General features: G+C 40.3%; 1 protein-coding gene and 1 long non-coding RNA gene across 7 annotated transcripts in view; one reads left to right on the top strand and one right to left on the bottom strand.

Moving 5' to 3' along the window:
- The window catches only part of MEGF11 (multiple EGF like domains 11), a 280,329-nt gene extending 257,632 nt beyond the window's left edge, over positions 1–22,697 (bottom strand). For 2 of the 6 annotated variants that reach the window (XM_068696387.1, XM_068696390.1), the window contains exon 1: positions 3,603–3,776. The gene's annotated coding sequence lies outside the window, so the exon portion shown is untranslated. Of the gene's footprint in view, positions 1–3,602; positions 3,785–13,764; positions 13,869–21,508 lie in introns of those variants that run through there. The other 4 variants (XM_068696388.1, XM_068696389.1, XM_068696391.1 and 1 more) reach the window with 4 other exon arrangements.
- On the top strand, positions 3,893–5,369 carry LOC137863332 (uncharacterized). The gene is made up of 2 exons (XR_011100873.1): positions 3,893–4,011; positions 4,192–5,369. It is a non-coding gene; the product is annotated as an uncharacterized lncRNA (long non-coding RNA).
- Positions 22,698–22,777: the final 80 nt, after the last annotated feature.

Genomic DNA, 22,777 nt, shown 5'->3' with positions numbered 1-22,777 from the left:
ATTCGCAGGAGTCACATAGAAGTATCATGTGGCAGGATTCATCTGGCAGTCTTTACAACTGATTCTGTTTGGGATTTGTCTCCTTTGAGAGTAGCTCTTAATTTTCTACAAGCTTTTTCATATATCTCTCCTTAACACACAGGACTTCCTCACTGAGGTTCCAATCAGTTTTGTGCAAAGAAAAGTACCAATTGCTACTGCGGTACAGTCAGCCTGCACAGTACAGAACAATGAGGGTGACTTTTTTTTCCCATCTTTCCCATTAAGATCTGGACAACCCTTTCTTCGGGGTAACCCATTTATTCACAACCGTAATTGTAACTATTGCCTTAGTCCTAGGTTTTACATACGAGTCATTTTTTGTAGTATGTGAGATAGCCAGGGAAGGATTTAGTTGCCTGAACATGGAGTCCAAGTGGTACCTGAACATGGATACCAGAGCATCAGATATGACATAAGACTCACAGGACAACTGAATGCTGATGAAGCAACAACTAGAGACTAGACAGGTTACCGCAGAGAACCAAAGATGACCTAGACCTGAATCCTACCTCAAACTACAATGAGGTCCAAAGTCCATCACCACCAATGGAGAAATTCCCAGTGACTTTGGCTTTGAACTGCAGCCAGACTCTGATTCTTGCAGTGTTACAGCTTCCTTTGCATGGATATGCAAGGGAGAAAGGGGCTGTGTAAGTAAACCCATGTCTCTCAGTACTCCTCTGCAAGATGCAACCAGAACTGACATATTTGCATGGAATGACAATTAGAAAGAGGTGTGTAAATAGGTAATTCAAACCCACGGTGGTACAGATGGATGGTTTGTGGGAATCCACCACACACACTATGCACCTGAAAGTACCTGACAGCCAACAGCAAGCATACAGGTTGGAACTCTTAAAGCGTAAAAACAGTGCGGACACCACAATTCCCCATTCCCCCATGCCTCCAGCCCTCGTGTTTCAAAATAAATAAATAAATAAATAAAAGAGCTTATAGCTTTTATATAAAGTACCTGTGAACTGTATAAAGTCTCCATTTAAATTCCTGCCCCAGAGATTTGCACAGCAGTGCCACCAGAAGTAGTAATTACATCGAAGCTTTTTAGTATGCAGCAGTATGCAGCACTTCTCTTTTTAAGCTGAACAGCCATAGTAGTATCATAAATATTATATTTAAATAGTAGCCCAAACCACATGGTTTTGAAAACAATAACGAAACACATGCTTTGTAAGATCACAGAATTGGAAATGATTTCACAGACAAAGATAAAAGGTTTGCAAGAATTGTGACCACACTATGGAGAAGTAGTTGTACTTGAAGGTACGTTCCCAGTTCCAAGACAATTAACTGTATTCAGAGATTTATAGTTTTGCTGTATGCATTTGCTTAAATACTAAGTCTGTCTAACATTTAAAGCATGATGAAGTATTCCAAGTAAAAATGGCTGAATGCCCCATTCATAGTAAATACACTCACAGACACTCAACTTAGTGGAAGACAGCACTGACTTCTATTTGATTATCTGACTATTAACGTATATTTAATTGAAAAAGCAAGATATCAAATTAGCCCTTTTTCAATAGCTAAAGTACAGGGACAACATAATTCATCATAATATTTTATATTTTACCTCAGACATCTTTTTTGATAGTTTGACTAAAATTATGTAATTTTATAAAGTAGATGACTGGCTGATTAGAAAGACAACACTGAAATCCCCACATGACTATTTTTACTGCTTCATATGTCTAAACACTTTCACCATACAACTTTTACAATTCCACATCAGATTTACTTGGCTATTAACAAGAAGCAGGAAAATTATATATATATATATATATATATATATACATATTCAACAGTTTGAACATTGAAGAAGTCTCCAGAGGTTGGTACTAATAAATAAGAACTCATGCACTTGCACTGAAACTAGTTTTGCTAACATACATCACTACCCTTTAACACACGTGCTCATTAATATTTACTATCCTAATGCAAAACCAGTTGAGGTGCCTCACGCTAACTTTCACAGACTCCACACCAGGTTCGATGAACATAAACTTATTCTTCAGCTTTTGCAAGACCAGATGCTCAGTCTCTAAACAATCACATCAAATCAAATCCTATGACGAAACTGATTAGCTGATTTATTCGCCTTTATTTTGCGCTACTATCAGCACAGCAAGAACCCATCCATCAGACTTTACTCTGAGAAGGAAAACTTGTGGAATTTAATAACAAAGTGGACATGTAAGAAAGTCCAAACAGAGAGGGACAGACAAGCTTTGGATGCACTCTAAGGGAACTCTGACAGTATAGGAAGAATTTGGTCTTAGTCTTAGGTATCCCAGAAGAAACCTCTACAGAATTTTCTATTCACATAACAGATCTCTGTTACTGAAATACAGGACTGGGCATTACAGGGGGTTCTCTCCTGCTTGCCTAGATATGGAAGGTAGACAGGCTGCTACATTCCAGGTAATTCATAATTCATACGTTACATATTTATGTTCTAAACCAGGTGGTCATCAAGATATGAACTGGAGGCTTCCTTTTAGTTAACTCCAGACTTCTTCCTGCTAGGGGGTTAGCCTGAGCCTTTGCAGTATTTAGTGGTCACAGGGTTTATTTAAATCTCCAACCCCTGTGATACTTCAAGAGATTGGCTGCCCTGCTTTCACTAAACATTGATCCTCTGCCCACCTCTCAGGGCCACGCAGATGCCCAGTGCTTGCAGACGGATGTTAATAACTGCCAGCATCACAACTCAGGGCTGTCACCTGAGAATCTCAGCAGAGCACTGAAGGATGCTGGTGCCCCGACATTCCCAAACTTCTCCCTCCTTGTTAGCAACCATCTGGCAGAGTGGCCAGAGCTCTTCCTAGGCAAACGAAGGGAATGTTTGGCAGCAGTGAGCAGCACCGAGCAGCACCAGCGAGAGTATCGTTACACCAGCTCCCAGCCTCAGGAACGGAGGTGTCACTCCCAGGCAGCATCCTACAACTTCTCCCTTGTGCCTCTCCCTACTCCCAAGACTCTCTCCATCGCGAGCCCTGTCAAGTAAATGCAAGGGAAGCAAGGCAACCCCAAGCAGCGAGGCAGCAACCCGAGTCCTCTCGCCCGCGCAGAGCAGCAGTCCGAAGGCAGGGACAAACGGGGACAAACGTGTCTCCCGCAACCAGAAGAAAGTTCGTGCCTACACAACACCCCAGTAACCCGTGCGATGTGTGTGTGTGGGGGGGAGCTTCTGAAAGAAGCGCTGATAGGGGAGAGTCCTAATACAGCCGTAAGGTTTCCCCTACGCGCATCTCTCGTAGATCATCACTTCCAAAATCAAGGAGAGCCCAGCGAAGGCTCGGGGAAAAGGACAGAAACGGGGGCGGCTGGCGAGAGGTCGCTCCCCCGGCCCCAACTCGTGCCGGGTGTCCGGGCAGCAGCAGAAGGAGCCGGGGAGGGGGCTCCAACCGCGCAGCCAGAGGGTGCCGAGCAAGCTCCTTGCCCCGCGGAGGCTACGCCGGGAACGAGCGGGGCTCGGGGGCCGCAGGCAGCGGGGCTCCGGGCCGGCTTTCCCCGCAGCGCCCGTCCCGACTCGCACCTACCTCGGGGGGACCGGGGCCGGCTCCCGGGGCTGCGGCGGCGGCGGCTGCGCGGCGCTGGGGAGGCGGCGAGCGGCGGCGGGGCCGAGCCGGGGCTGCTGGCACGGGGAGCGCGGCGCTGCTGCGGGGGGCTCCGGGCGCCTCTTTGGCTCTGTTCGGAAAGTTACCGCGGCCGCACGACCCACCTTAAACCCGCCTCCCCGCAGGACCCGGGGGAGGGAAGGAGGAGCGGGGAGGAGACGGGGGTGGGGGCTCGGAGCCGGTCCGGCCCCAGCGCAGCACCGAGGCGCGGCGGCAGCTCCGGGATGCTGGGGCCGGCTCCGAGCGCCGAAACTTTCCCGTTTCCCGTGGCGCTGCAGCTGGTTTTGGGCTTTTTCGCTCGTTCGTGGTTGGGTCGGCAGCTGGCTAGCTGGTTGTTTATTTAACCATTTGTTGTTGTTGGGGGAAAGGGGGGGGGGATTATTTAACCACTTATTGGGGGCTGAGGGGGGGGGGGGGGGAGGCAGCGTGATCTAGTGCCGGAGCCTTCTGTTCTCTGATTTTTTAATATATTTTTTTTCCTTGTCCTATTCAATGAAAACACTGTAAATAGACTCAAAGGACAAAGGATCAGACTGACGCTCTGGCATCCCAAGGTTGCACCCGAGCCGTGCATGTGGAAATGAAGAAGCAAACTCTGGCTGAGGCAGGAACACTTGGCAGCTCAGCAGAGGGTACGTGAGAAAAAAAAACAAGGGTCCCTGCCTCCTGCGGCTGAAAGAACGGCATGTCCAGAGCAGAAACCTATCAAACTCCTCAGATGTGCTCAGTGGGAGATCATGCAAACTTCTGGACCCGTTTCAAGGTGCCTCGGTTTGCAACTCCACGCATGCATCCATTTTCAGGAGCATGCAGCTGTAAGCAAACACAGAGATGCTGGCTGGCGCTGATGCCAGGCAAGACCGAGCGGATGCTAACAGTGAAAAGCACGACGGAAAATCTACCTCTTCTCTAGCATCCTCTACCGTCCAGAGGATCTGCCCTTGTATTGTCAGATCGACTGCACTACTGCTGCTTTTTAGGGTTGCTCAGTGACACTGGATGCCCGAAGAGATATCAGGCAGGGAACAAATCTCATCCTATGGCTGCAGTTTCCTTCCTGAAAGATGTACCAGAAGTTATATGCTAAAAATCTTTAGACCCAAATACTTGTGACGAGTGATTTTAACAGCTGCATTAACTTAGCTCCTAGCCAGCAATCTTATGCTAATCTTGTACAGTCTCTTCAAGATGAAATGCTCTATTGGTGTTATGTATTATTTCTGATAAATTTCTAATTAGAACAATAACACTGGCCATGATCAGGCTTTTTTAAATCATCTCAGTATGTAAGAAATGTAAGACCAAGACCAATTTGATAATATAGCAAAACGGCTAATGGAACATTATGTCACTGCAGCCACACGATGGATCTCCCCATCATACTATATTTTATGTACATGTGAGGCTGCCAAAATCCTTTGTCCTGCGCTGTGCATTTCCTGGTAGCACGCCAGTACATGACCGCAGGTGATGGCACAGTTTCAAATGGGATAGTTTGGGCCAGAAACGATGCACTGTTTCCACAAGGGACTCACTGCAGCCTCCCAGCCTCCTGAAAAATTTCTCCACTCCTCCCACTGCTTCTGTGCCTCCAGGTCCCTAACCTTCCCCTTGCTGCTCTGTCCTGGTTTGCAGCGCTCCTAAATCTTGCGCCAGCCACCTAAACTGGGAGCAAAGGACAGTGAAGAACACATATGCTGGAAGTGACTGCTGGCTTACCCACTTCTTTTCTGCAAACCCAGCTCCCTCCTTTTTCACTAGCTCCGCAAGGCTATTTTTCTTCATTAGCTATGGTTAAGGCAACCTGACCAGGAGCTGCGGCACTACTGGTGCCTGAGGTCAATTCATCCCCATCTTTCCCTACCTGTTCTTAATTACTTTTTGTTCTTTCTTTTTTTTTTTTTTTTTTTATAAACATCCTAATAATGAATTTCAATAATGAATTAGCAATCGTGTTTATTATATTATTTTCAAAAATTAAAAAAAATTAATAGATCAAATTTGAACTAGATTTATTGAATAAAGGTAATTAGTTTTGTTGTTTGTATAAGAATATTAAAAGCACCAGTTGCTCCATACTGATGGCATTGTTTGTGACTCAGCACTGTCACCAGTTTCCAGTTGGGGAAACTATTTAGCTTCCCTGATCTTTTCAAAATATAAGGTGCTGTCTGAATTGCATGGAGACAGAACCAGTCTACATAGAATAATTCAGGCCAGTTTGTTGCTATAATTTTGTTTCTAAATGTTTTTTTGTCTTCTCTTTAAAACTTTCAAGAGAAGTGTCCTGTCAAACTACAAGTACCCTGAATGTCAAAAAAGATATTACACTGTTGCATGAATGTTTACAGATGTTTGAGACAAAGCACTCATTCCTGCTCTTCCTTCTCATGAAAAATCCCATACAGTTCAGCAGTTTCATTTGGAAACAAAAGTATAGTCCTTGTATTCTCTGAAATAAGGTTGTCTGTTTGAAGGGTAGTAGACCATAGTAAATTTCAATGCAACTGGCAATGTATGTGTTTTACATCTGAGGTTGACTACTGTAATACTCATTTATTCAGTCTCTATTTAAATGCAACTGCCCTCTAAACAGAGGGTGAGTAAAAAAAAAACAAACAAACAAACAAACAAAAAAAACAGCATGAGATTGCATTACATTGATTCTAATTCAGTCTATTTTAAAAATGCACCATTTACAAATAAGAAGGTATTTTGGCTTTTTTCTTCTTGTTGACGACTCAGTGAGTCTAGCTCAGAGTTATAGCTCTAACATCAAGCTGAATCTTCAAGCTTAGCAAGATTATTCCATAATTTAGAATGAATTTTGAAATTCTGAAGGACAAAATAACCCTCAGTTATTGGTACACAACCTCAGTTTGGTGAAATCGTATCTTTGGTTATTCCCATGCAACTTGAGCAGCCACATGAAACTGAGAAAAGAATTTGGAGGGGAAAAAAGAAAAAGCAGGAGTGCATTACAGGAGTGAGTCTGCAACAGAAAACTGCTTAATAATTCTGCTGATAAAGTGTGAGCCAGAAAAGAATTCATTTTTCTCTCCCAGAGCACAGCTGGGGTGACAGGACTTTAAAGAAGTGCAGCACTTTCACAAAGGTAAGCAGGTATGTCCTTCAGTACAGACAGACAATGGAAGTTTGAAAACAATGAAGTCACTGGGAGCTTTGCCATTGACTTTTGGGGGAAGCAGAAATTTACCCTGGGAGATCTGCTGAGTAAGAAATTGCCACTTGTACACACTTTCTCTTCAAAGCCAAATCACCTTCAAGAGCACTTTTTACTGCTTCTATTTGCTTGCTTCTGCATGTCCAATTCAAAACTAGTTCCTATCCACTTTTACATTTTCCATATGTTCTTTTTTCTTAAAGGGGGAATTTGGCCTCAGAAAATTACACCACACAGAATCAGGTGATTGTAAATGCATCAGTTTTCAATACTCTAAAGTTATTGCACATTTAATTTTAAAGCTCAGGAAATTAAATATGCATAATTTGTGTCTGAAAGTGTAATTTACTATTGAAAATAATGCCTGAAAGAGAAAAACAAAGCTTTTCAGACATAACATGACTTCTAAGTTTTTATAAAGCCATTCAGGGTTTTAGTTTATGAATCATTCTGTTCCCTGCAATAATATGCTGTCTGTGCAATCAGTGATGATAAATGGTACATAATTGTAAACTTGATATTGGTTTTCAATATTGAATTCATCATTCTGTCCTCTTAACACATATTAAATACTTTAAAGAATTTATATATTTGTTTGATTTATCTGTGATTTTTTTTTCCAATATGTAAAATTTATTAGTTTTCTGGTTTTTGAGAATCTAAGTGTAGACAACATCATTAATAATACTGAATAATAGTGTTGGCCTTATTTATGCATGACTCCCTTCTACAAATACAAAGTGTCCAAATCAAATACAAACATATTAGTTGTAGGCAGTATAGAAAATACATTCCTAACTAGAAACAATTCTGCATATGTTTTGTTTGACTTCCTTGATCTATCCAATAATAATTGCAAGAATTTATTCTCATTTGCAAAGGTAACGCCTGCATTCTTAGGACTCACATTTCACTTTCTTCAGTGACAGAATTGTTGACTAAGCTACCAAATTTGGAAAAATACAATACCTCAGTCCAAAGGGTGAAAAGCCTACATATACCTCACAGCTACAGAGACAAAATGAATTTACCTTTGTTAATAACGTGTACCCATTCTCACAGATATGAAAGTGCATTCAAATTGCTCCAGTACTCTGAGGTAATGAAAAAAAAAATCAGAAAACATTAATCCTGGGAAACACTACCAGAAGCATACAGACCAGTTCCAGCGGCTACTAGTCTACTCCAAATAGATTCTAAGCACAAAGGACCTGGTTCAATCATGTCAATTGTTTTTTTCCATGAACAAAGACAACTTTGGAGTCTTTTCCCCCATATACAACATAAAAGGCACTGAAATTTAGTTCAAAACCAGCTAATGATTAGAGATTTTCATTAAATCTTATCCTATATGAGGTCAAATTCTGCTCTTAATCATGTGTATGACCATCATTCTTAATCACTGCTATTTTTCTTAATCAAGGCATCTGCACTAGACCAGGACATGAAATTATTCTTTGTTTAGTATGGTATAAGTTTAAAAATAAAAAAAGGATTTGGTAAAGCTGAAGAAAATAATCATGCAATTATGCAAATGGGAGAAATAGCATTCATTCAACTGAACTATAGCTGATTACTTCAGGGAGAAATTTGATCTACTAACAAAAATAGCTAAGAAAGTCACAGCTATTACTCTTTTTATTATAAATGAAACTGGATAAAAGACCCATCTTTCGCAAAATATTCAAGTGAAATTCCCTGCTGCAGGACTGCTGTGACAAACATTTTTGTCGTATGAAAAGATCAACTGTTCTGATAGATTAGGATAGCTTAAACAGTTAAAATCGCTATAGTATGTTATGGTCCCCAAACTTCATAGCATAAATGGCAAGCTATCTGGAACACAGAAAGTTTTGATATGTAATTCTATATGAAATGTATCAGGATCCCCAAGCTAGCAACAAGGATGACATTCTGCTTTCATTTGAAGCACATGATATTGGTAAGAATTAGAGAAGGATATCCAAATAGGTTGACAATCACTCTAGAACATCTAATTTTTTATTAATACTTATGAGACTTGTGCATATGTACTGAGAAGTGGAGATTGTTCACAAAAAAACAAAAAAAAAAGAGAAGCAGATTATGAGGAGCAGCATATATAATGCAGAATCAGTAGCAAACCCACATAAATCAGCCGCAACTACTGTCTTTCTAGTGAAAAATCCTATGCAGATAGCTTCAAAGACTAGATGTTTTTTCTATCAAGAAAACACAGACTGCAACTCCAGCAAGAAACCCATTGCTTCCAACCACATTCTCACATGCTGTTTTTAAAAATTAAAGGACAATGTACCTGTAAGGGTCCTGCGTGTCTGCGGGACATTACCCTTAGTACTGGATGAGTTAGAATCAAGGGTATGGGAGGAATCCCAATTTCACACCACCAAGCAATCATCAAACATTTAGCAAACAGTATCAGCAGTATTTATAATTGAATAAAAATCTGCACAGACTATTACCAGACTCTTCAGTTTGTCCAAACATCCAGAGATGTTTGGATGCCTTAATGACAATGCACTTGCCTTTCCTTAAACCAGAAACCAAACTGGCAGGCCCAAATTGGCGATCTGCTGGAGCTGATGTAAAACAGTAACAGTGCAAGAGATCTTCAGTGAAGAGGGAGTGATACTAAGTACCACAATTTCTCCTTCACTGAAATCCAAAGGCTGGAACAGCCATGAGCAAGCACAGAGCAAAAAAGGGGAATCGAACCAGCAGCTAAAAGAAGGCTGATTCAACTTGTCTGCTTACACCAACAGAGTTAATTCCCTAAAATTCTGCTCCTTCACATGGGAAGTCAAGAGACTACTCTCACTTAGCAAATTCCTCTCTGAAGAGAGCTGACTGGAATTTCAAATGCTAGCAAAAGTGAAACAGAAAATAAAGGTAAAGTAAGGACCAAAGCAGATAGAAATTCAGATGACTGACATTCTGAAATGAGTCCATGTGTTATATTCATTTATACCTTATTTACACGTATCTCTAAATATGCTGAGGCAAACTGATCATAAAAGTTAGCCAGTTTTCTTCAAATGGCCATCTCCAGATAACCATAATGTTAAAGAGAGATCTTAAATCTGTATTAAATGCACTGTTACATAATCAGCGCTTTTTGGACACGCTAAGGAAATCAAATTGCTATGATTCTTTTGAAAGAAAGTTTAAGTTCACTGGTCTTGTATTCAGTCAGGAGTAGGTTTTATTATAGAAAAATGAGACAAGATGAAAGAAGCTGTGAATTTATCTTTATGATAGACTTCTACCCTGAAGTTTTAGGAAGTGGTTGAATGTGAACACTGAATATAAACACTCTCTTAACTGTACCCCATTTTGTATAAGCATATTTATTTTTAAACATTATAATTTTTTTGCAGAAAGGTAATATCCAGAGTTTTTAATCAAAACCAGAACTCCATATGATTTCTGTGTATTCAGTAATATACAATCTCAAAATAATAATAATAATAAAAGCAAGAGTAAAGGCAAAATTAAAGAAAAGTAACTGCTGACATCTACAATGACAAAATCAGTGAATAAAGAAAACCTCGGAAATTTCTAGCCCAAAACTCTGCCAACTGGAATTGTGTATCTCAGTGCTGTGGTCTACTATCTCCACCTTCAAAGAGCTCAGCATGGGCCTTTTGGAAAGGAGGTATCTGAATTTTTATCTGCTCTGGCACTTTTTGTTCATGCTTTTATTCATTATTGCAGAGATGAGCAGCCTACAGAGCTAGTCCATTCTGCATAGAGCCTTATCCTGTTAGAGTGAAAATCATCTTCAGACTGATTGTAATGAGTATCAGAGTGGACCACGGGTTATTTTATGTCTCATTTTCCTACCTGTAAAAATGGAAATACCATTCTATATGCTGATTAACGTTAATCTCTGCACAGAACCTGGGTCTGTACTGCATATGCTACAGATATGAGAACTGCAATGGACATTTTCAAATTTTGGAATTTCAGGGAATTATGTTCACTAACATCCTAGCTCTAGAATGAAAATGACCAAATTCCCACAAGTTCTATTTCAGTTTTCAAAGAAAACTGATGAAAACTTGGCTGAAAACATTTCTTTACATTTTCACCCAGCTCAACAAAAAAAGTCAGGATCCGCCAGAAGTTTATTCACAAAACGACAGCATGCCGCAACGCATTTATTTCTCTGTTTTGCCACTTTACAAGGGAAAAATATATTTCTAAGATATTTTTGGTAACATATGACTAAGTAGCAAAATTAAAACTAGGAAATTAATAACTACATGGCATTTCAATCCCATCAACTCTAATCAACATAAATCCATTCTAATTAAAACCTGCAAATCCTAAGGATACCAAACAGATAGCCCTCTTTTATATGGAGATAACAACGACAGTCACAAAACATGCAAATGGAGAATATGGAAATCTCCGAGACAAAAATGAAGCAGTACTAAAAGAATTCTTAAAAAAACAACAACAATAACAAATCGCTATCCCGCCAGTAGTCTCTAAATGGCCAAAACAAACGTAATTTTTGTCCTTTGAAACTTAAAAAGCACTTAGAGCTAAATGAAGGATCTGAAGGAAGCATGTAACTTCACAGGCTGAAAGAGGTTACTAAGTTTATCACAACCATCAAATCAGAAATAGTACAGTGATGCAAAGCATGTTCTGATCAGCATGATGAATAACACACATCAGTTTGAATGAGAATAATAGAAATTATGTAATTGCACCAGAGGCTTTGTTTCAAAGTCAATACACTTTAAATCTCGACTCTGTCTTTAGGACTTGATCAAAAGTTCATGAACATTAACAAGAATCTTTGCACTGACTGTCTCGGGCCTTGCATATGCCCTTTATACGGAAGTGGAAAGCTACTGTCCACTGGCAAATTCTGCTACACACTTCTTAAATCAATTCAAGAAGCTCCTCATCTCTCTTATGTTCTATTTAATCTTGCAGTTACAATCAGTATCAGCCTATAAGTACAGAACTATGGATGCGAGACTCACCTGGTTCTGGTAAACTTTTAACACTAGGTTGAGGCAAGTTGTGCCCTTAATCTACTAAAGTACTGTCAGGTAAAGAGAGGGATCAAAACTGAGGTTGAATGTATATTATTGGTACATGTCTACAGCAGCTAATACTGATACTTCGGAGTTTAAGGGAAGAACTCATCTTCATCCAGCACTAAATTAGCTCTTTAAAAAAGGGTCTCTTCTGTCTATTGGCAGTTTTTATCCACAACCAGCAGAGATTAAACAAATGCATTTGCTTGGCAGGCGGTGGTTGTTACCCTGCCAATTAGCTCAACAGGAAGCAAACAACCTGCTGACCTTCCCGGGCAAGCAGTCTCTCTGAGGCAAGCAAATGAGATTGTAGTAAGGGCCACAGTTCAGACAGTTGTTATTATCATACATCATCACAAACTTATTTTACCATTGCACTGGAATTATGGCAAGAGTACAGAAGTAAAAGGCTGGAAGGAAACAAAGACATCACTATGCTGTAATCTATGAAATCATAGCAAGCGTTGTCTTAATTAGGCTTTTAACAGCACTGATACCACAGGGGCCTGGTGGTCTGTAGAGAAATCCTGAGAGCTGACACCTAGACTGCTCCTAGCAAACTTATAACTTGTTCTTGTAAACTTCCAGTGAATGAGATTTCACAGTCTCTTTATGCAGAATTCAATACAACATTGTTGTTCAAAAATATTTAATACTAGTTTTAGCTTCCTTTCTAAAACACCAAATCGTGCCTTTTTTTCTTTTCAATGAAACAAATTCAGAAGCAGAAAGAAAAATGAAACTTCACATACAGAAATGCTTAGACATACACATGCTCACTTATATTTAGAAAAGCAAGAAAATAAAAATAGATAATTCTTCTTTGTCCTAGCCTATTGTAATGCTCACTGGTACTAGTTTAGCAAAATAACTACTCCCTCTATTTCAATGTGAAAGAATAGTTATGGTTATGCTTTGCTTTCACACGGCATGCTCTGGAAGTAATGCCTGGAGCACCAAGAGGACTTTGGTGAATAACAAGGAAGGCATTTTTAGTAAGGTTCCTCAGCTATGAGCATACACACTTCAGGTGAAACTTTCATCTGAGTCTCCCCTGCATAACACTGGATCAAATGAACAGAAGAAGCTGAAAAGTACACTGAGATAAAAATATGATGGGACACTGAAAGATGCTTTAATAGCTAAAAAGCTACAGTCTCTTTCAGAAAGGATTTTTTCACTTTGTATTACTATTGTCTGAAATCAGGCCTGAAGAGAAGAAGCTAACTTGATAAAATATAGGCAAAAAAAAAATCATAAACGAAAATAATGGAAATGCTGTTATGGTCTTTTGTGAGTATAAATAGTTTTGGAAATGAAACTGTCAAGCCCAGCATCTGAAATGCTGCAGAAATAAAGTCATTTTAATGGTCAGCCTGCTGCAACCACATAAACATTTTCTAGTTCTTTTCACAGCCTTGCATCTTTTTTTTTGTTGTTTAATCTGACGTATGGGGAGACATTAGTTGGAGATTCAAGGGGACAGAATCTAACAGAGAAGCAGAAATAGATCAAGGGAAGATAAGGAACAGAAATCACCAATGGGAGATATTAAATTCCAAAAAGGAAACTGAAGAGACAGAAGGACAGAAAAAAAAAGGAAAGGTGGTGAGATAAGCTGGAAAATAACTTGCTGAACTCAATTTTAAGCAAAAAAATATTAGATCAAAATAATCCAGCATTGTCCCTCCATCTTCTTATATGCTTCTAAAGGTACAGGCTGTCATTCCTGAAAGATTATTCATGTCACCTCACGCTAAACACAGAACTGGAACATTTCTGCCACAGAACTAGGTTTATTCTTTTGCATTCAATTTACATCAGCAGAGAAACTTTCTCTTACCTGCAGAGCTGCCCTTGCTGGTCCAACGGGTGGGGACACTCCTCACAGTGGTGCCTTGCACTTCCTCAGTAGCACACACTACGTACCGGAATTAGGAATCACAACTAGAGAAAGAGGAAAAAATACCTAAAATAAGTATCGAGAGATATGAAAAAATATAAAAATTTGGCAGTCTCTCACTAGATTAAATGAGCATCTTGGTATTTGATGGGTGTTTTCATGTTCTTCACGTCCCCAGAAACTTCCAGATCATATCCACTGCCACATAACATAGCTCCATTTCTATAGCTAAACAATTTTATTTTTTTCCAAATAGGAAGTGTTGAAATACTGTCTTATTACTGATTTATCTACAATGTCTTAGGAAACCTATGTCAGCCTCTTTACACTGGAAAAGCACACGCTCTGATGATTTTGTCTGGACCATGTGCAGCAGCAGCCACTTTCCTTTCTGACCTGCAAAGGGAGGACATAAAATGTACGTAGCAATCTCTTTACACTGTCAGCACTGAGTGGGCAGTGCTATGCCCAAAAGAGCATTCAAGTCACCTGTATCTAAGCACAGAAGTCACTTTCTTCTCCACTAGAAAGAAGCCAGGCCAGCCTACCTCCTTAACTTTAGATGCCTACTTTGAGTGAAGTTAAGTGATGTATATAATATCCACAGTGGATTTTCCCCTAGGTGGTCATGGAGACAGAGGTGACAGACTGCCTGTCTGTGTAACCTGCTACTGGTTGTCCCAGAGAATCCCTGTGTGTCCCAGTCCAGACTATTCAACAGCAGAGTAAACTATCAGTCCAAGGCTCAATGGTAAGGAAACTTTTATGTTATGTTGTTTTGGATTATTTTTTTTTTCTCAAAATTACACCTCTAGTTTATAGCGATAGGTGGAGATGAGTAGAGGCACATGCTTACTTCCAAAATGTCCACCAAGCACCAACAACTCTCCTAAACCCAGGCTCAGTGATTTATATCCCATACAACTGGTACCAGATCCTGAAAAGCCCAAAAGCAGAAAGCTATGATAGAGACAAAAGTCACACATAGTTTTTAATTTTTTCCTCTGACAATATTTTTTGTATCTTATTTTTTTCTCAACTTTTTCTTAGGGCATTAAACTATTTCTCATTGTAGCAGCAGTTCAGAATCTCCCAGAAACTTATAAAACATTATGCTACCTGCCTAAGATCTTCATAAACCAGAATGAAGTCCACTATTTACAGTCAGGGGTGATGAACCAAGAGAATGGATCTTTGGCTCAAGTCCTGGCTGACTTGCTCAGCTGGCACATGATCCCTAGAAAACTATTTGACCTTCTTTGCCTCCATTCAAGCAGCTATAAATTTGGCTAAGAAGCAAGACCTGTCTGAAAAGCACTAGCCTTTGACCTCACGTTGCACGAGTTTATGCATCTCAAAAACCTCAAGCTGAATGATGCAGCGTATTATTTTTCTGTAATCTACCTTTAGAAACCATGCATTTGCTCACACAACCCTCCAACATGGCATGATATGGAGTGATGACACACAAATATAACACTATTTAACTATAACACAAAACTTATAGACCATTAGAGTAAGCAAGGAGTAACATAGTAGGCTCTCATGCTAGGGTTATTGCAACTTGCTTTTATGTTAAAGAGCAACTACTTGTATTAGTCTTTACCGTTGGGCTTCATGTCAATTTTCTTATATTTATATAGACCTGTAATTAAAATAATTCCTAACTGCCATCCAGGAATGCAAAAACCAAAACCCCTGAAAATTCTTTTATTTGTTTCATTTTAAGTCTATCCCTGCATAAAAAATTCTGTGAGGTACCTTAAGATAGAATAGCTAGGACTACTTAGTCTTGAAAAGAGAAAGTTCAAGGTGGATTTTATGAGTGTGCATAAATATCTGACAGGAGGGAGGTAAAGAAGGCAGAGCCAGACTCTTCTCAGTGGTGCTCAGCCTCTTAGCAAGCAGGAGCTTGGTGTAAGTAGAAAATAAACAGCAGTTACTCCTTTTTGCTCTCACAATTGATGATCCTGAGTCTTCCCATCACTAGGCAAGTATTATTTCTACAAAGGCAGTTACAAGAGGGATAACTGGAGTGTCTGAGGCTATGAGCAAGGCCACTGGAAGTAATCTCACAGCTTTCAGCAAAGGATGACGATCTGAGTTTCTTTGACTCCTTTCCATCACACTGAAACTCAGTAGCCAGCATCACAATAAATACATCTTTTGGACGGATTTGAAAAAGAAGCACCCACATGGTGAACACCCTCTCACACAGCAGCACTCTAACAGAATTATTTTAGCAATTTCAGGAATGAATTTTGCATAATAACTGCAATATGAAGTCATAACAGAACCATCTAACATTTGTGATGAAAGCCTTAAGGACAATGACAAAGGCACCTACTAATAAGACATTCATAAGCAGAGTATGCCCAGTAGAGTTGGGCAAACACTGCAGTCCATTTCCCTTGGATATTCATTTGAATTTTTAAATGGATTTCTTTTGACTGTTCACATCCCTTTTGTGCTCACTTTCCATGAATAGCAAATGAGCTTTAATAAGGGGAATAATCATGAAAAACACATTTTAAGCTTGAACATTTGCCAAATGAAAACCTCAAATGGTTAGCAGTATATATGTCATTTTATGACTTTTACATTAAATTCAAGAAATCCACTGCTGGTCAGTTTTCACACCCTGGCAGTTAGGAAACACAAATAATATCATTACTTACAGAACTAAACAGTGAAGGTTAAACTATTGCTATATACTATGAGGAATATCTGTATTATTTTCAGGCTAAGAACTAGTTCTTGACAATCACTCTGGCAAAAGAATGCATTTTGAAATTTTACCTTTTTTTATTTGAAAACAATTTAAAAAAAACAAGTATAAACTGTTACTTGCCCAGCCCTGCTAGGCAATATGTTTCCCCAGCAGATAGAGTAGTTATGGCTATATAAAACATTTATTTATACCGTTTTAGTGAGTAAAATACAAAACAGCTAAGAAGCACAGCTGTAAACCAAAAATACAGTATGATCTATTTTCTTTTAGTTTCAATATACATCTCCGAGCTCTCAGGGAAAGCCTTTTGTATCTCATTTGTACAGTGGAGTTCCCCACAGGTCAGCCACAAGCCCATTGGATTTCTCATGATGGGAACCTAAGAGGAAATTAATCACCCAGAAATTCCTCCTTGTGCTTTTGAAAGCAGGGGACAAGAGAAAAAAAAAAAAAAAGTCACCTTTACACAACTCTGTTTTCTATTTACTACGGTATATAAATAAATATATCTTAGAGCATTATATTCTGCAGCACTAACCCAAACTTGAGCCAGACATACTGTAGGGAGCAATCCCAATTTGGTAGTGAGTGGAAAAGGTGACCTGTTAGGTCTTTCCATCCGTAACTGTGATTATCCTTTGAACCATACCGGAATTACTGCAGAGGCTGAGGCACAACAGAGCGTCATCTCATTGTAAAGGCTCCAACCAATTCAAATGCATTTTGATGGCAAAAAGATTGGTCTGGTGGACTCTTCCTTTAATCCATCTAAATTATTTTGGTAATTTCCAACACAACAAATATGAACATCATGAAAACAAAAAGACTAGAATCCACCATCTACAAATAAATGAAAGCTCCTTAATCAGCTAAAGTTTAGCATCCTAATGATGCTAGTACAAAGGCTGTTTTCCTTTAAATATTTTAGATCTCTCATCAGTAAGTATCTGGAATGAACAAAGGTACAGAAAGTAGGTGAAACAAAATAGTACACATCTTTGCAATCCAGTGATAGGATAAACTTTTGACCTGTATCCAAAGAAAAAAAGGGTTGTGGGAAGAAAATCAAATGCATACTATTGTAGGTATGAGAGATTGTGATAAATAAATTGCTTTTATGCTTCCAGTAATTGTAAACATCATGTAGTTTCATACTCTCGCCATGCTTGAAGTGTGTGTTTTTTTATTGTACTACAGAACAGCATCAGTTTCCAGTGTATTTTGTAGAAGAAATTTGTCTAGTTATGTTATAAGCAACTCAAAGCAGCTTGTTCACAGAAGCTAAAAAGGTTGAATTTTAGCCTATTAGACATGGTAATGGAAGCTGAAGTTTCATTTCAACCGCAAATCAGTTTAATAGTGTCTCCCAGTGGTGGTAACCGGTATTGAAAACTTAAAAGATAGCAAGGTGGTTCATAGCAGGAACCCCAGGAGAAAATCTGAATCCTAACAATGCATGAATACATCATAATTTTATTTCCACAGAATAAAAAAGAAAATTAGCATGTTCCTTGTAATGTTATGTAAAATAATTTTAAAGGATAAATGGGATAATCCAGGTAATTATAGGCTTGTCAGTCAAAGAGCAATCCCAGGCAAAATAACAGAAAGTCTAATTAATATGGGATTCAACAAAAATAATTAAAGGAGGGTGATATAACTAATGCCAGTTGACATGGGATTACAGAAAATAGACCTTGTTAAACTAAGTTGATATATTTCTTAAATACGACTATGGATTTGTTGGTAAAAGCAATATTGTCACTATAATCACAGGATCACAGAATTTTAGGGGTTGGAAGGGACCTCAGGAGATCATCAGGTCCAACCCCCCTGCCAAAGCAGGTTCCCTACAGCAGGTTGCCCAGGCAGGCATCCAGACGGGCTTTGAGCATCTCCAGAGGAGACTCAACAACCTCCCTGGGCAGCCTGTTCCAGTGCTCCATCACCCAGAGCCATTCTGATCTAACATAATAAAATCCCCAGACCTTCAGCTACGACATTTATGCATATTTTATCACTTTTTCTAACAAATGGAGGGATTTTTTATATGCTTTCCCACAAATGAAGGCAAAGGATTCTGCTTTGGAAGTGCAGCCAAATGTAAGAGCTACGGGCAGTGATCTTGATTTTATATGGTCTTTGTTCAGAAAACAGTCAACTTCTCTTATTAGCACTTCTCTGCTGCAGAGTATGAAGGAGACTAAATCCTTAAAAGACAGTAAGTATTGGCATCTAGAGTACAGCTAGGTGAGAACTGTATTACACATTTTTACAAGTGCACGGAGTGGCATACTAATCCTCAGACCAGATATGGGTACTATTTTTTATATTTGGCTTTTACTGAACCAACGAGCCAGGGGAAAGAATCTCCAGGAGAAAATAAAGCATTTATTCAGTTTTGTATCGGAGTTAGAAGCAGATACTGAACTGCCAGTTGCTTCATAAGTGCTTTAAAAATGGAAGAACCAACTTCAAAAGATACACTATAAGACAATCAAATCTTGTATCCTCTACCCAGGTGATGGAGTTCTTGGAGAGAAAAAAAGTATTTTTCAAAAAAAAAAAATAAGATTGCTATTGATTCCAGAACTGTGTGAATCCTGGACTTTAATACTCTGACTCTCCTTCTTGTCACTTCATGATTTTTTGTCAGCCTGTATCAAACCTCATAGCTTATGTAACCCCACCGTTAGGTTGCCTATGTCAGAGTTGTGTTTACAGGCACAGCAGCTGACCATAAGATAATTTTCTATATGCATTTTTATATATTTCTCTGTTGCTATCTTAAATATAAACACAAATTTGGCTTATGTATCCCCATTTAGCTATGTAGCCTAGTTCATAACATGGGGAAGGGAGGGAGGGAGTTAGCATCGTGTAGTCACAGGTTTTACAAAGCTGAGGAACAAGTCCCTTTGCAAGAAGAAAACCCAGCTGTTGCTTTGCCATGACAGGAAGAGTCAGGTATGTTAAAAGGCTCACCTGTGTGGTGCCAACTGAAAAATACTGGTAAGCAAGTGAAATGGCACTACATTTAACAGCCAACAATATATCACACCTGAGTGTGAATACTTGCTCTTGCCTTGTACATGTTCCATTTCCCCCTTTAGATGCCTAATAACCTACAAAATAAACTGTTTTACTTCTGTGTTCAAAATTAGTTTCCTAGGTCATATGGTTGTCATCCATCTGTAAGATGAGTCATGCTTCAAGCTTGGGAAACCTGAGCCAAAAGCTGGTACTCTCCAATGACCCGACACATTTCTTTGCCAAAACACCAAGCAACTTCTGTCGAAAGGTACCACATTGAAATTCTGCACTGCTTCTCCTGACATGTTTTTCCAAGCAGGGAGAGACCTCCTGAGAGGCTCACAGTTCTCAACATAGGCAAGAACAAACATGTAATTGAACTTTAAAGGACTCCTCTCACTCATAAAACAAAAGCTTTTCTAGTATTTACCACTGTTATCCAGGGGAGCACTCTATGAAGTAAGGCATACTCTATGAGAAGAAATATTTATACTGCTCTCTTTGGATGTGCTCTGCCATGTTTTGTTTCTCAAACATTTAAGGAAAACTATGAAAAAATGTATGTCTCACTGGTCTGCAGCTGTGCTGCATTCCACCTTCACTCTTTGACATTTATTGAGATCTTCTGATTCTATTATTTTGAACTCTTTAGCAGCTTTTATTTCAAAACAATTAAGGATGCTCCTGTGATCTTGTTAGTTCTGTTTTTCCCTGCACAAACTTCTTGCCATATATAAAATCAATTACCAGATCAGCACAGAAGTTTGACTCTGACCTCATTAGGACAAACTCAGATGAAGTGTAAACATTTCTCTTACCTTTAGTGACTCAACCTTAGACTGACTTTTACTTCTAAGAAGTTGCTCTCCAAAAGAAGAAGGAAGGGAGGAGGGAAACTGAAACTTTGAAAAAAATGTCTAACTGGTATATTAGAAATAAGCATGCAGCTCCTCAGCAGTATCAGCAGTGCATGAACTTAGCCCAAAGGTCTTATATTTTTCTCTGTGAAACGGTGAACAAATTAGAGAAGTGATCTCAGTCACTTTCATTTAATTAACCTTACTTTTATTGCAGTCACTGAATGACACAGAGTAGGCACACGGAACTGCGTTCTTCACTGTGTCACAGCAGGCGGCAGCTGCTGCATTTCAAATTGAATTCACTATCTTTCCCAAAAATGTTGTCTTTTTCTTCCCCCTTCTGTCACCACTGGCTACCCTGTCTTTGTTCCTACTGAAGAAGAGCTCCATCATTTTGGTCTCCATTTCCCCTTTCCTTTCACATCCTGCTTACATAACGCATCTAAAATCATCTAGACTACCAAAACCAAGTCCACACTTCAGTCGTCTCTCACTAAGTTATAACACCTCCTCCTCCTCATATGTTTGAGAACTTGGCTTCTACAAATCAGTTTCTTACAGATGGTACTTCCATTTACTGGCACCAATTGGTTACTCAGAAGTATTAGTCATTGGAGATACACATTTTATAAAATATGTGAAAAATAAGCAAGTAGAATAAACAGGAACATACAGTGACATACTGCCTTGGCTCTTTCCCAGTCTTTTCTCCTCGTAAGGACAAATAGTTTGCGCCACGTATTCTGTTCAAATAAGGTTATGATGTAGGCATTTCTGAAAACGTATTAATGCTTCTTTATTGTCAAAATCATCCCCAAAATGCCATACTAGCTGCATCACAGCCTTATTTAAGGAGCACTGACTGGGACCCAGAAACACTGTGTTGCACTCATGACCCTCCCCTTCTTTTGTTTCATCTTGAGCAAGAATTAATCTTTCATTGCTATCATCTTTCCTCTGTAAACGTGAGGAACACCATCAGTGCCTACTGTAAATCATTTCACATTAGGGCTTGCCTGCACCCCTCACTCACCCCAGCCACCTTCCCTAGCTCACAGACCTGGGGCTGCTCCTGAGAGATGCCATGAACGACCATGGAGGTCCACACACATGCATTTATGCAGGACTAGTTTAGGCATAGCGAGACAGCTTCTTCTTGTTCTTCTCTGAAGCCTTTCCAGTCTCCCAGTGCCTCCAACGCAAATCATCTCTGCCCTTGTAACAGGAGGCCTAAAAACAAACAGAGAAACCCTGAATGTATCTTCACCACACCCCCCAGCCTCACACCACACACTGCAGCCTAATGGAGAACAGATTTTTCTTCTCCACCTTCCACAGACATCCCAGCCATTTTTTCAGTATATTCTCTAACGATCCCCAGATCTGTCTGTCTTCCTTCACTGAAAGGGAGCCTGTCACCTCTGGTCACTGAGCTGCACAAGCTGGGGATGTCCCTTGGCCCAGCACCAGGCCCTCTCCTGCTCTGCTGCCCAGCCCCTCACAGCCTCCCCTCAGCTGCCACTTTGGTTTCCTCAGCTTGTTTTTGGCTCTCCCTCAAAAATTCCCCTCAGCTTTTTTACCCCTCTCCCTCAGAATTTCCCCACAGCTTGCTCCGGCCTGTCCCTCAGCTCCTTACTACCTGTCCCTCACAAACTCCCTCAGCTCGCTCCTGCCTGTCCCTCAGAACTTCCCCGGCCTTAAGCCCCAGTTCCCTCAACTCACTCTCACCTTTTCCTCTGAAATTCCCCTCAGCTTTTCCACACCTCTCCCTCAGAACTTCTCCTCAGCTTGCTCCCAACTTTCCCTCAGAATCTCCCCTCAACTCCTTGCTGCCTATCCCTCAGAAACTCCCTCAGCTCCTTACGACCTGTGCCTCACAAATTCCCTCAGCTCACTCCCGCCTGCCCCTCAGAACTTCCCCGGGCTTAAGCCCCACATATTCCTCCGAAATTCCCCTCAGCTTTTTCACACCTCTCCCTCAGAATTTCCCCTCAGCCCGCTCCCGCCTTTTCCTCAGAATCTCCCCTCAACTCCTTGCTGCCTACCCCCCTCAGAAACTCCCTCAGCTCCTTACTACCGGTCCCTCACAAACTCCCTCAGCTCACTCCTGCCTGTCCCTCAGAACTTCCCCAGCCTTAAGCCCCAGTTCCCTCAACTCACTCTCACCTTTTCCTCAGAAATTCCCCTCAGCTTTTCCACACCTCTCCCTCAGAACTTCTCCTCAGCTTGCTCCCGCCTTTCCCTCAGAATCTCCCCTCAGCTCCTCACTGCCCGTCCCTCAGAAACTTCCCTCAGCTTCAGCCCGGTTCCCTCAGCCCGCTGCCGCCCG

Source organism: Anas acuta, chromosome 12, assembly GCF_963932015.1.
Source record: "Anas acuta chromosome 12, bAnaAcu1.1, whole genome shotgun sequence".
Classification (NCBI taxonomy): Eukaryota; Metazoa; Chordata; class Aves; order Anseriformes; family Anatidae; genus Anas; species Anas acuta.
The sequence above is the reverse complement of the archived record's forward strand: the minus strand, read 5'-3'. Positions and strand labels throughout refer to the sequence as shown.